The sequence below is a fragment of the Lepisosteus oculatus genome, unplaced genomic scaffold (genome assembly GCF_040954835.1).
Source record: "Lepisosteus oculatus isolate fLepOcu1 unplaced genomic scaffold, fLepOcu1.hap2 HAP2_SCAFFOLD_110, whole genome shotgun sequence".
NCBI lineage: Eukaryota > Metazoa > Chordata > Actinopteri > Semionotiformes > Lepisosteidae > Lepisosteus > Lepisosteus oculatus.
Genome location: NW_027167661.1, coordinates 274,175 through 289,705, shown reverse-complemented (window position 1 = coordinate 289,705; position 15,531 = coordinate 274,175). Strand labels below are relative to the sequence as shown.

General features: G+C 39.1%; 1 long non-coding RNA gene across 1 annotated transcript; it reads right to left on the bottom strand.

The window, feature by feature from the left end:
* Positions 1 to 767: 767 nt before the first annotated feature.
* LOC138225984 (uncharacterized) lies at positions 768 to 3,171 on the bottom strand. Its single transcript, XR_011184313.1, has 4 exons — positions 2,988 to 3,171; positions 1,829 to 1,928; positions 1,629 to 1,690; positions 768 to 1,217 (listed from the first exon to the last, which is right to left on the bottom strand). It is a non-coding gene; the product is annotated as an uncharacterized lncRNA (long non-coding RNA).
* Positions 3,172 to 15,531: the final 12,360 nt, after the last annotated feature.

Below are 15,531 nucleotides of genomic sequence, written 5' to 3'. Positions count from 1 at the left end.
TCTAATATTACAGTAGGTGTGGTTTCTGTCTCCTAATTTCTGAGAATTATCAAATTGGGGAATAAGTTGTAGGGAATACCACTCTTGCTCTTCTAAGAAAAGACTATCTCAAATGAAACTCGCTATAGAAAGACATCTTGTTGAAAAATTCTTTATTTTTTGTAATTTCTAAAGAAATTTCTAAATGTTTTGTTTGTGACTTTCTCTTTTATTCCCTTTCACACTCAACTGAACTATGTGTTATGTCTTGTAAACGTAATCAAACATTTCACTTAGGTGTGTGGGTTAACACAAACCCATATTGTATGAAACATTCAGTTTTTCATTCCCGTTTTTTCTAACAATTGCATCCATGCTAGGACTACAGTAAACAACACTTTTTACGAAAGTAAATGAAATTGTTCATTAAACAAGACACATTGTTTTAAATGTATGCAATACGACGACACTAAAAACAACACTGAAACTTTTTATTGAAATACTGTACGAGATTGTGCATATTCAATGGATTTCTCCTGGTGCTTTTTTTCATCAGTCTTTTCATATTCTTGTTCTCTACTCAGGTGTCTCCTGTTCCTTTGGTGATGTCTGCTGTACGCACATGGTATCATACACTTGAGCAAAGTGTGATACCACCGTTTGTTCTTCTCCTAAAATAAAGATGAATATTGACAAAAGTCAGAAGCACTCTTTTCTTTGACAGACGAACAAAACAATGCAAGAATAACCATACTCTCTGTTCCTTACTCATTTCTACCTACCTGTTTGACCACTTTGTCTGCTTCAGTCAGGACAGGGTGCTGGGGCTGTCTCTGAGCAATCTGAGAAGAGCTCTCTGTGATCTTCTCCCCTACAGTGGCTACATTGTACTCTGTTTGAAATCCAGGTATCGCCTCCGGTAAGTTCCTCGGTCCTTTTTGGGACTTGAAAGGGTAGAATCATTTTGTGACTACATTTCCTTGTCATGCACTGATATGTTCTGGTTTGTGTTCGATTACTGCAGGCGTTCAAGTACTTTCTTTTTGTTCTAGATTGGCAGTGTTTGAGATGGTAGGAACGTGTCATATTCTCAACTTATTTTCTCTATGAGACTCTGAATGCTCTGTAAACATACTCTTTTAGCAATTCTTAGAAATCTGAAAGCAGCTCTTGCAGCTCCAACATCAGCACTTAAATAATGGTTTGTGATGTTACTTGTCCTTGGAGTTAGTATACTCCTGAGAAGTCAAGAGAAATCTTACGTAAGCATTAATTATGTTTCACTTTTGAAAGCAAAGTACGTCTCAAGTACTTTGAAGGCATTTGCTGATACTTTTAAGCACTTTCGTTGATTATTATTATCCTTCAATTAGTTATTACAAGTCCAACATTCTCTACATGATTTCACTCCATATTCAGAATGTGGGAATACAGTTGTTTTAAGGAAATTCCACTGAATAGATAGTAGCTGCACTCTACAAAGATGAATTTGCTAATTAATCAGTCAGGGACACAGCTTATACTTCAGTAGTCTTAGATCATGTAATGATGATTATTGTACTTTATAACTAGCAAAATTCCCATATCCTGTTCATTGCCCCTTTTTCAGTCATGTGGATTGACTTATGCCTGAAGTGGTTAATTCTCACCTTGACATCTCATAGAACAACTGAATCTCTACCAAGGGTGAATGTGTCCTTCCTCTTAATGTCTAAAAGCAATGGTTAAAATTCATTGAAGCAAAATGCAACAACCCAAAATGTTGGGGAGGTCGTTTCCCCAGTTATTTCATATGACAGTGCTTGGAGTGAAACTACATGACCATGGTGAAGAAGTAAAAACACTTTACCTTGTTCCTCCTGACTGATGTCCTTATGCGTGTTTTGCACAGTTGAGCGTTTTGTGTCTTGCCGTCTGTGTAGGCAACAGCCCTCTTCCCTGGGATAGAACTAGATGATATTTAGACACGTTAATTTGACTTCTCCATTGCTCACATTGAGGTGGATATGATTATAATGCTCTGTTTTGTGGGCTTCCCAAGAAAACAATAAATCCCTTACTACTTGTTCGAAATGCAGTAGCACAGATCCTAACAAATACAAGAAAGAGAATATCATTCCTGTTTTGAAAAAACTTCACTGGTCACCTGTATTATCTAGGATAAATTTGAAAGTTCTTTTACTTGTTTTTAAAGCTTTAAGCGACCTAGCACGTCTGTACCTTACTGAATGTCTGTCTTCATATGTTCCTATACGTGACCTGAGATCTCCACATACTGGCCTACTGCAAATACCACATGTGAAATGCAGAAAGAGTGGAGAGGCTGCTTTTTGTTTTTATGCTTCTAAATTATGAAACTCACTTCCACTTTTTATTAGGCAGTCAAGGTCGGTACATTGTTTTAAAAAACATTTGAAAATGTTGCTTTTAGTTAAAGTGGTTCTTTGTTCTATTTCTTTTCCTTTTAAGTTCTCTTTAATTGTTCTTATTTTATTACGACTTTCCTAAGTTTTATTTATTTAATTGACATGTATGTTGCTTTACTGTATTGCTGTATTTTCCTTTACAACAGAAAGTATATCTCTCAATTTTAATATTTTATTTTTACACTTGGTTTTTAAAGCAACAAAGCGCTATTTGTATGAAAGGTGCTCTATAAATAAAGTTTATTATTATTATTTTTAATCTTATTATTATACTTTGTTACATTTTTGGTTAGGACAAAGATTCTAGTAGAGGTGGCCTCTTTTACCCCGTTCCAAAAAATTGGAAAACTACCTTCAGAGTACACTGACAATGACCATCTACTGTCTCCTCTAACTGTGTATTGTCATCATGCATATCTTGTGTATTATTTATTGTAGTTGGTTTTGTCATTCTGTAAAGAAGCCACCTTTCAAGGCACTATATCAAATAATGTTTGTTATTATTATTTACATTTTTCATCGTAAAATCTGGCGAAGAGTCTTAAGAGAATATCAAAGAACTCTTACCAAAGTTGCTCTTACCTTTCCATTCCAAGAAATGCCCTCAGCTCGGATTGCAGAGATTGACCTCTCTGTCTCAAATTCTGAGAAACATAGACTCGATTGAAAAATGACCATTTCCTAAGATTCACATAACATCACCAGTCAACATTTGCCACTTGACATCAATAGAAACCATAGAGTACATGACATTTCCAATCAGTTTTCTTTCAAGGTACAATACCAATCGCCTTCCAGAAGAGTTATACTGCGGTAGATAAATATTACAAATGTCAGATACACGCAGAGTTGTTTGGATTACTATGAAAAGATTGTCAAATATATTTATGTTCATTATATTACTGCAGGCGTTCAAGTACTTTCTTTTTGTTCTAGATTGGCAGTGTTTGAGATGGTAGGAACTTGTCATATTCTCAACTCTGAATGCTCTGTAAACATACTATTTTAGCAATTCTTAGAAATCTGAAAGCAGTGTTACCTGTATCATTTTTTGTCTTGGTAGTACTATTGCAGCTCCAACATCAGCACTTAAATAATGGTTTGTGATGTTACTTGTCCTTGGAGTTAGTATACTCCTGAGAAGTCAAGAGAAATCTTACGTAAGCATTAATTATGTTTCACTTTTGAAAGCAAAGTACGTGTCAAGTACTTTGAAGGCATTTGTTGATACTTTTAAGCACTTTCGTTGATTATTATTATCCTTCAATTAGTTATTACAAGTCCAACATTCTCTACATGATCTCACTCCATATTCAGAATGTGGGAATACAATTGTTTTAAGGAAATGCCACTGAATAGATAGTAGCTGCACTCTACAAAGATGAATTTGCTAATTAATCAGTCAGGGACACAGCTTATACTTCAGTAGTCTTAGATCATGTAATGATGATTATTGTACTTTATAACTAGCAAAATCCCCATATCCATTTCATTGCCCCTTTTTCAGTCATGTGGATTGACTTATGCCTGAAGTGGTTAATTCTCACCTTGACATCTCATAGAACAACTGAATCTCTACCAAGGGTGAATGTGTCCTTCCTCTTAATGTCTAAAAGAAAAGGTTAAAATTCATTGAAGCAAAATGCAACAACCCAAAATGTTGGGGAGGTCGTTTCCACAGTTATTTCATATGACAGTGCTTGGAGTGAAACTACATGACCATGGTGAAGAAGTAAAAACACTTTACCTTGTTTCTCCTGACTGATGTCCTTATGCGTGTTTTGCACAGTTGAGCGTTTTGTGTCTTGTCGTCTGTGTAGGCAACAGCCCTCTTCCCTGGGATAGAACTAGATAATTTTTAGACACGTTAATTTGACTTCTCCATTGCTCACATTGATGTGGATATGATTATAATGCTCTGTTTTGTGGGCTTCCCAAGAAAACAATAAATCCCTTACTACTTGTTCGAAATGCAGTAGCACAGATCCTAACAAATACAAGAAAGAGAATATCATTCCTGTTTTGAAAAAACTTCACTGGTCACCTGTATTATCTAGGATAAATTTGAAAGTTCTTTTACTTGTTTTTAAAGCTTTAAACGACCTAGCACGTCTGTACCTTACTGAATGTCTGTCTTCATATGTTCCTATACGTGACCTGAGATCTGCACATACTGGCCTACTGCAAATACCACATGTGAAATGCAGAAAGAGTGGAGAGGCTGCTTTTTGTTTTTATGCTTCTAAATTATGAAACTCACTTCCACTTTTTATTAGGCAGTCAAGCTCGGTACATTGTTTTAAAAAAGATTTGAAAATGTTGCTTTTAGTTAAAGTGGTTCTTTGTTCTTTCTATTTCTGTTTCTTTTTTTAGTTCTCTTTAATTGTTCTTATTTTATTACGACTTTCCTAATTTTTATTTATTTAATTGACATGTATGTTGCTTTACTGTATTGCTGTATTTTCCTTGACAACTGAAAGTATATCTCTCAATTTTAATATTTTATTTTTACGCTTGGTTTTTAAAGCGCCAAAGCACTATTTGTATGAAAGGTGCTCTATAAATAAAGTTTATTATTATTCTTTTTAATATTATTATTATACTTTGTTACATTTTTGGTTAGGACAAAGATTCTAGTAGAGGTGGCCTCTTTTACCCCGTTCCAAAAAATTGGAAAACTACCTTCAGGATACACTGACAATGACCATCTACTGTCTCCTCTAACTGTGTATTGTCATCATGCATATCTTGTGTATTATTTATTGTAGTTGGTTTTGTCATTCTGTAAAGAAGCCACCTTTCAAGGCACTATATAAAATAATGTTTGTTATTATTATTTACATTTTTCATCGTAAAATCTGGCGAAGAGTCTTAAGAGAATATCAAAGAACACGTTGCTCTCACCTTTCCATTCCAAGAAATGCCCTCAGCTCGGATTGCAGAGATTGACCTCTCTGTCTTAAATTCTGAGAAACATAGACCAGGGCAATACTATGAGTTTACAAATTGTTTACATGACATTTCCAATCAGTTTTCTTTCAAGGTACAATACCAATCGCCTTGCCAGAAGAGTTATACTGCAGTAGATAAATATTACAAATGTCAGATACACGCAGAGTTGTTTGGATTACTATGAAAAGATTGGCAAAATATATTTATGTTCATTATATTTCTTGGAGTGATATATACACTTAGCACAGTTCATCCTGCTACCAACATTGAATAAAAAAAATCTTATGATTTCTATATTTATGTCTTTATTTAGTGGTTTCATTAGTGACAAAGGCTAAACTTTCTTGGAAAAATGTATTTTATGTGTTGCGGAAAAAACTGACTTGCTTTAACAAAGTATGTTTACAAATCCTTTCACCTGGCAATCTACCTGAATGCCCAACTATCTGAGAAGCCCTCCATGAAACCATGGTTGCTATTAATTCATTTAGGGCTCATTGACAGAATTGCTGTTTTTTATGCATGCTGATTTTCTGATTCCTCACTCTGTTTCATGTTTATAGATAAGACTTTATTGATCGCGAAGGGAAATTGATGTACATTGAACATGTTTGTATGTTCTTTTGTAACATACACCTTTTTGTGATTTTTTTGTATATCTAAGCAAGTGTTCCTGCATCCCTCTTCTGCACTATAGGCATGGCTTTTTTTCTGTTTGCTCCATTTCTAAAACTTTTTGCTCATGTGCATTTTTGTATTTTTTTACACCTCTAGCACTTTAACGTCCTGAATTTTCATTTGCCTTAATTTGTAGAATGAATTTGAGTTTTAGCCTTAAAAATCTTAAGTTTTCACTATCTTTTGTTTCTTGTCCTACAACTGTTATTATTGATCACCATGACTTCATTCAGCCTTTCCTGAACGTCTATGACAGGCAGAGAGATTGCTGTTTCTGGTGCGATATTTTGCAGCTGACATTTCACTGTTTTAAACGAACAAGAAATTAGATTGCTCATAAATCACTTATTCTATATATAAATCCTCTATATATAAATCCTCTTTTTCTTGTTCGTTTTAGAGACCTTGATCGAAACTGATTTTAGATGTCAGAAAGGATTTCTTTTCTCTGTATTTCCTACATTGCTTTGTCAAGATTTTAACTTTATATTTAGGCTCAGATTTCAACTATAAATCATACAATAATAAATAGCAGTAAATACTGATGTTTTGCTCCCTCTTACCACAAAAATATATATGTTTTGTAGCTGGGGTGAACTTTATTTCGTACGCGTAGCTACTGCGATTTGGACACGAAGCGGTTAAAGATGGCGGCAAATCAGGCACCCAGAGGGTGGGGGGGCGTCTTCTCGCCTCCATAACTAAAATGCCAAATAGGAGTGGCTTAAGCGACATACACAGTCGTGTAACAGACAGTTTGAGGTAGCCTATCGTGTAAATTTCGCTTTGTTGCTGATAGGTTAAGCTTTCGAAACTCTGCCCCAAAGTCATGTGACTGATTTTTCGCCCTGTTTCGTTGGTTAAACGCAATGATCACAAGCACCACCATGGTAACTGGGATGTGTAGTTTTTAATTCCGTTTGAATTATAACTGTATGTACTGTCTTCATATTTGGCCAGGGCTTTAAAGAGAAGGCGCGCCAAAAAATTTCGGTGCCGTCGTCTCCGCTTTAAAGGTACAACCGTGCTGGAAGAATTTGACCTCGGAACGTTTGCCCAGCGTACTCCTAGGTACTTAACTGTCGTGTGGATAGTTTCACAAGAATCAGACAAAGGTTCAAGCATCGCTTGTTCTAGATAAAACTGCAAAAAAAACAAAACAACAACCCATAATGTACTTCTTTGCGGCTCTGTTTTCCCAAATCATATATTTACAACGTGAAATCTAGAAAATAATGTTACGTAACTAAAATCCGCAATATGGAAACAGAACCTGTGTAATTGTTGATAGATGATGTACTCGTAACATTTTTACAAGACGAATTACAACATTTAAAAAATGACTTGTATGTACTTGATATCTCTAATCAATCCACGGGGACATTGTTAAAAGCAGAGTCCCAGCACAAAACGAAACTAAAATGCATACCGTTTAACGCTTCTTCTTAGTTGCTCAAAAGTAATTTGACCGTATGAAATGCATAATATAAACCTATAAACATATACGTGAGCAGTATTTACGTACTGTAGTATCGGTGTTAAGACATACCTCTCAAAAACTATGAATCAAGTTAAAAATATCTCAAGACCAATTCTGATCATAATGAAACCATGTTTCGTGTATGTTTTCTTTAAAGTACCGAGACCAGCCATATACTGTATGTTTATGTTCCAAAATTAATATCGTTTATGGCCTTCACATGCGTTGCAGTATGCTACTATTCTTTTTATGCTCAGGCACTAAGATTTCCCTTCAGTGGTAAAATTAGATATGAATATTCAATACTTAAACAGGCACAGTTAAGACATTAAATATACATATACATACTGTATACAGTACAGTTTGCATACGGTAATATGTTTATGTTCCTAAATCAATCTCTTTTATGAGCACGTGAAAGGCATGGTGAATCGATTCTCAAAAATGACTGTACTTTGCATGACTGGAAAAAAATGCGTCATTGCGAAATGCTGTGGTGTTACTTCGGTCAATGAAAAAAATAATGTTGACCAGGGCAATACTTTGAGTTTACACTTACAGCTTGTCCAAGGTCATTCATTATTAATACTATAAGTAATATCTCCGTTAAAGACTTTGATGGCGACAGCTCAAACATGAGAGGTTGAGCTTTATTAGCTCCACCTTGCAGAAATTCCGGATACTATTATTTTGCTTGTCGTATTATAGGAGAATTTACGGTAACTCGCGGTATTTACCGGTAACTCGCGGTATTTACCGGTAGCTTGCGGTAGATTGCGTACAGCGTACCGGAAAATAATGCGGTATCGCCCGCGCATTTTGAATGGCTGCATCTGTATTAATTTGTTTGGTGCGAGTAAGGTTATTTTCCCCCAACAACTTTCCAGAGGAGCTGTAAATATTTTAAATAAATACACACAGTATTGCTCATAAGGTCTGCTATTTGAGGTCCAGTTATTTAGATGCAAACATCTTATTTTATCTCAGCTGAAAATACACAGATCATACATAAACAATGCAGTAAAAAAATGTCTCATCAAGTATTTAATCATTAGGTATAACAGTTTCCCTTTAGGCCTCTGAAAACACCACCTTCTACCTTGTGAATACCAGTACCTCCTAATTGTCTAAAGGCTTTATTTAAATTTTTAAAAAAAAAACTGATGTGCTGAAACAGTACAATTAAACACGCTCTGCAGAAAAGGGGATGGTTGTTTGGTCAGCTTCAGTTTTACACGTACAGTACACATTTGATTTCATTTAAATTATGAGGTACCCTGTATCTGCAGGACTCAAGAGGCTCTCAGTCATGTCACTTTGCAGTTGATTTCTTCTAGAGGTTCCTAGATTCTTATTGTAAATAAAAGGAACAGCATACAGTGGGACTTTTTCAAAAACGGGGAACAAATTTCAACATCCGACTGCACCGAGCACACAAATATTGGTTCTAGGCTCCTGAATCACCTTTGGTCCCTGGATCATTGCTTTTAACCATTTACACAAGGTTTTTACTGTAAAGCACTTTCACAGCTCAACATAAATGGACCTTCTGGGACACAGGCTTTAAAGGAGCTTTTTAAAAAAAACAGACTTTGCCTTTCCTGTTATAAGCTATTCTTTTAGCATATGACAAGCATGCCCTTATTATGGCGATATCCTCCTAAACATTGGAGAAATAACTTTGTTAGGATCTGAGCTACTGCATTTCGAACAAGTAGTAAGGGATTTATTGTTTTCTTGTGAAGAAAGATGTGAAGACGGGGGTTTGAATTTAATCCTTTCTGTAGGGGGTTTAGACTTCTAAGTCACAAGCTGGGGTTTATGGCAGGAAAGGGGGTTAACTGATAAGGATTGCAGATGCAAGCTAGGAACCCCCCTGGGTGTAATCTTAAACTGACCATTTGTCCAGAACATCGTAAACTGGCCAAATACCATGAACCCCCCTCTTTACCATCAGACCGAGTGACGTCAGAAACGGAGAAGAAAACACTATATAACCCAAAAGTTTGTAACAGTACGTTGAACAATACTGCGGTTTTGTTGTTTCTTGCGGGAAACAAGACTTCGGCTTTATTGTTCCTTGCATGCAATAAACTCATTTGTTTTACTTCATCTCGGGATCAAGAACCTTATTTCTTCTGTTACAACACTTGGGAAGCCCACAAAACAGAGCATTACAATCATATCCACATCAATGTGAGCAATGGAGAAGTCAAATAACGTGTCTAAATATCATCTAGTTCTATCCCAGGGAAGAGGGCTGTTGCCTTCACAGACGACAAGACAAGACGACTTAGACATTAAGAGGAAGGACACATTCACCCTTGGTAGAGATTCAGTTGTTCTATGAGATGTCAAGGTGAGAATGAACCACTTCAGGCATAAGTCAATCCACATGACTGAAAAAGGGGCAATGAACAGGATATGGGGATTTTCTTAGTTATAACGTACAATAATCATCATTAAATGATCTAAGACTACTGAAGTATAAGCTGTGTCCCTGACTGATTAATTAGCAAATTCATCTTTGTAGAGTGCAGCTACTATCTATTCAGTGGCATTTCCTTAAAACAACTGTATTCCCACATTCTAAATATGGAGTGAGATCATCTAGAGAATGTTGGACTTGTAATAACTAATTGAAGGATAATAATAATCAACGAAAGTGCTTAAAAGTATCAACAAATGCCTTCAAAGTACTTGACACGTCCTTTGCTTTCAAAAATGAAACATAACTAATGCTTACGTAAGATTTCTCTTTACTTCTCAGGAGTATACTAACTCCAAGGACAAGTAAGATCACAAACCATTATTTAAGTGCTGATGTTGGAGCTGCAATACTACTACCAAGACAAAAAATGATACAGGTAACACTGCTTTCAGATTTCTAAGAATTGCTAAAATAGTATGTTTACAGAGCATTCAGAGTCTCATAGTGAAAATAAGTTGAGAATATGACAAGTTCCTACCATCTCAAACACTGCCAATCTAGAACAAAAAGAAAGTACTTGAACGCCTACAGTAATCAAACACAAACCAGAACATATCAATGAAATGTAGTCACAAAATGATTCTACCCTTTCAAGTCCCAAAAAGGACAGAGAAACTTACCGGAGGCGATACCTGGATTTCAAACACAGCACAATGTAGCCAATGTAGGGGAGAAGATCACAGAGAGCTCTTCTCAGATTGCTCAGAGTCAGCACCAGGACCCTGTCCTGACTGAAGCAGACAAAGTGGTCAAACAGGTAGGTAGAAATGAGTAAGGAACAGAGAGTATGTTTATTCTTGCATTGTTTTGTTCGTCTGTCAAAGAAAAGAGTGCTTCTGACTTTTGTCAATGTTCATCTTTATTTTAGGAGAAGAACAAACGGTGTTTTCACACTTTGCTCAAGTGTATGATACCATGTGTGTACAGCAGACATCACCAAAGGAAAAGAAGACACCTGAGTAGAGAACAAGAATATGAAAAGACTGATGAGAAAAAGCACCAGGAGAAACCATTGAATATGCACAATCTTGTACAGTATTTCAATGAAAAGTTTCAGTGTTGTTTTTAGTGTCGTCGTATTGCATACATTTAAAACAATGTGTCTTGTTTAATGAACACTTTCATTTACTTTAGTAAAAAGTGTTGTTTACTGTAGTCCTAGCATGGATGCAATTGTTAGAAAAAACGTGAATGAAAAACTGAATGTTTCATACAATATGGGTTTGTGTTAACCCACACACCTAAGTGAAATATTTGATTACGTTTACAAGACATAACACATAGTTCAGTTGAGTGTGAAAGGGAACGACAGAGAAAGTCACAAACAAAACATTTGTGAAGGACTTGATGAATGTTTTTTCTTTAGAAATTACAAAAAATAAAGAATTTTTCAACAAGATGTCTTTCTATAGCGAGTTTCATTTGAGATAGTCTTTTCTTAGAAGTGCAAGAGTGGTATTCCCTACAACTTATTCCCCAATTTGATCATTCTTAGAAATTAGGAGACAGAAACCACACCTACTGTAATATTAGACCTTTTAACAAGGCAACTAGGTTTCAATGGCTTAAAAGGTGCAGAAAGAGGCTCATGTATAATGACCTCCAGTGTCCCACAGGTTTCCCAAATCATTTCTTAAAGTATGGAAAAAGAGGAAATAAAGTGTCTACAGAAAGCGTATACCCCCTTGAACTTTGTTCAGTTTGTTGCGCCAGTGCCTGAGTTTCATGCACTTAAATGAGGACCTCATTCTCACACCACATATGTTATACCTTCAATGGGAAAAAAGGAAATATTAGAATTGTATACATTTTAAGCCATGTGTTCATATTTGGTTGAAGCCCTAACAACACCTAAAAAACACCTAACAACGGGTGCAGGACCGAATTAAGGCAGTACCCACTATTGATAAACATACAGAAAACAATATTAAAGTACTGGCTTTAATATTAGCCAGACACAGCTGGATGAGCTCTACCAGCCAAGACAGGAGGCTCTACTGTACACAGAGAGGGGAGGGAGGGGGGAACAAGCTGCCCAGCCGTGTGGAATGCTACAGAACCCTAAACAGACAATACATACTACCCGAATATTTGACCAAGATATCCAGACACAGCTGGATGAGCTCCACCAGTCAGGACAGGCTAATAAGATACACTCCACAGACACTCCACAGACATTCACAACAGTGACATATCATAAACACTTGAATTACTTATCTAGTCTCTCGAAACAAAATTTTGAGAAAAAACACATTGCCCAACGTTAGAAAGCACCTTGCATTACATTGCTTGAAAAACAATTTTATGTCGAAGGAATTATGGATCGGGAATTCTTCGAGGAAGTCGGGGTCACACAGCATGCCGCCCCATATATCAGGGAGCACATTGGATCAAGGCACAGTCTCTTTCAAGACAACGATCCGAAACACACAGCAGCAAGGGCGAGGCTTATAGCAGAACGAGTGAACTGGGTGAAAACTCCAGCCGAATATCCAGATTTAAATCCAATAGAGATGGTATGGCATTCGCTGAAAGACTATGTTTGGAAAACTGCTAAACCCAGCACAAAGCAAGAACTGATACTGATACAATGTCTGTTGATACTGATACTGTATGAGTAGGGCTGTTTCACCACTCCTTTTTTTTGTTGTTGCATACAGCAGTACTTCTTATGGTAGTACTTAAGTACAGTACAGTAGGTACTTACATTAGTACTTCTCGCGTTAAGAAAGTTAGGTGTTAGCATAAACTATTAGTAATAAATAATATTAAACTTAGCACTGTAATAAATTATGCTAATATTAAATTCGATTCTGCTCTGAGAATGTAGGGGGAAGGAAAAATGCCAGTTGTGTTTTCACTGATGAACTAGTGCCTGATGAACACCACTGTGTCACACCACACAGCTGCCAGAGCACCTCACCATGACAGGCAACCACTGCGTCACACCACACAGCTGCCAGCACACCTCACCGTACCAGGCCACAACTGCATCACACAGCTGCCAGCACACCTCCCATGCCCAGCCACCACTGCATCACACTGCTGCCAGCGCACCTCACCATACCAGGCCACCACTACGTCAAACCACACAGGTGCCAGTGCACCTCACTGTGCCCAGAAGCAACTACATCTCACAGCTGCCAGTGCACCTCACCGTGCCAGGCCATCACTGCATCACACCACACAGCTGCAAGCGCACCTCAAAGTACCCGGCCACCAATGCGTCACATCACACAGCTCCCAGTGCACCTCACCGTGCCAGGCCACCACTGCATCACACAGCTGCCAGCGCACCTCACCGTGCCAGGCCACCACTGTGTCACACCACACAGCTGCCAGAGCACCTCACTATGACAGGCAACTACAGAGTCACACCACACAGCTACAAGCACACCTCACCATGCCAGGCCACCACTGCGTCACACCACACAGCTGCCATTGCACCTCACAGTGCCAGGCCACCACTGAGTCACACCACACAGCTGCCAGCGAACCTCACAGTGCCAGGCCACCACTGGGTCCCAAAGCTGCCAGCACACCTCACCGTACCAGGCCACCACTGCGTCATACCACACAGCTACCAGCGCAACTCACCGTGCCAGGCCACCACTGCATCACAACACACAGTTGCCAGTGCACATCATTCTGCCCGGCCACCATTTCATTACACAGATGCCAAGGCATCTCACCGTGCCAGGCCACCACTACGTCAAACCACACAGGTGCCAGTGCACCTCACTGTGCCAGGCCACCACTGCGTCACACAGCTGCCAGCACACCTCACCGTGCCCGGCCACCACTTCGTCAGACCACACAGCTGCCAGCGCACATCACCATGCCAGGCCACCACTGCGTCACACCATACAGCTGCCAGCGCACCTCACTGTGCCAGGCCACCACTTCGTCAGACCACACAGCTGCCAGTGCACCTCACTGTGGCAGGCCACCACTCCATCACGCAGTTGCCAGCGCACCTCACCGTGCCAGGCCACCACTGCGTCAGACCACACGCAGCTGAAAGCGCACCTCACCATACCAGGCCACCACTGCGTCACACCACACAGCTGCCAGCGCACCTCACCATGCCAGGCCACCACTGAGTCACACCACACAGCTGCCAGCGCACATCACCATGCCAGGCCACCACTGCGTCACACCACACAGCTGCCAGCGCACCTCACCGTGCCAGGCCACCACTGCGTCAGACCACACGCAGCTGAAAGCACACCTCACCATACCAGGCCACCACTGCGTCACACCACACAGCTGCCAGCGCACCTCACCATGCCAGGCCACCACTGAGTCACACCACACAGCTGCCAGCGCACATCACCATGCCAGGCCACCACTGCGTCACACCACACAGCTGCCAGCGCACCTCACCGTGCCAGGCCACCACTGAGTCACACCACACAGCCGCCAGCGCACCTCAACGTGCCAGGCCACCACTGCGTCCCACAGCTGCCAGCACACCTCATGCCTTGTTATGTGAAACTTTAAATCTCTTTTTAGGATTTTTTGAACATGGTCTTTTTTTCCCTCAATCAGAGGCTCACCACAATTCACGCTCAACCACATCACAGATCTACCACACGCACCTCAGGATGGTGACGTCACTGCCTTTCATATGGAAACATTTTGACACCGCGCTCAACAATCTTAGGAAGATCACAAAACAAGCCTGCTAGCCTGGATTTTACCTAAAAAAATCACGCCCGAGAAAGTGAAGTACTGTAGCATTAACTAGAAAAGGTGTTTTGCAGACATAGGCATAGTACGTAATTCAGGCTCCACGGACAGTTATAGGAGACAGTAGATGGTGGTACTAAACACAGTGAGAGCAGAAGGATAAAGAACAGGGGTGAGTTTCCCGAAAACAACTAATCTTAGAGACTTTCAAGCAACTTTACGATGTACGTATGTACTTATGTAAACAATCAATTGACAATTCTTTCATTATATGGTGTCGGTTTTTGTCCTTCAGTGGGATAAAATAAAGTTGTGAAAAGGAATATGAAGTAAACTTGACATCATAATTTAAGCAAAAGCATCTAGATAGGCACAAAAAGGGACCTTATTGTTTCAAAGAGCAAAGAAAAGAAATGACTGACATGCCGTAAAAGAAAACCAAGATTAACTGCGTGGACAGTGTATGCGTCCCGCACGACGTCCTTGATTTAAAGCAATATTTTTTGGCCATAGTTAAGAATCACAATATTTCATAAGAAAAAACTGTTATTTATAGTTATTGGGTGTACTGGAACTCAATGGAAACATTAACTACTAAGCTTGGCATGTGTCACTCAACAAATACAGGACCTATAATCAAATTTAAAAACAAGTAGATCTAAGCTTTACCGTCAACAATCACGACAGAACATCAAACGGTGTTGGAACTACGCGGTATCGACCGCGGGTTTGGGTACGGAATGGAGCAGGCGTGGGACTCAGGAATGGGGCTGAACAACACATTTATTAACTCGAATCGGGAAAGGTACACACACAGGGACAGGGGTTACAGC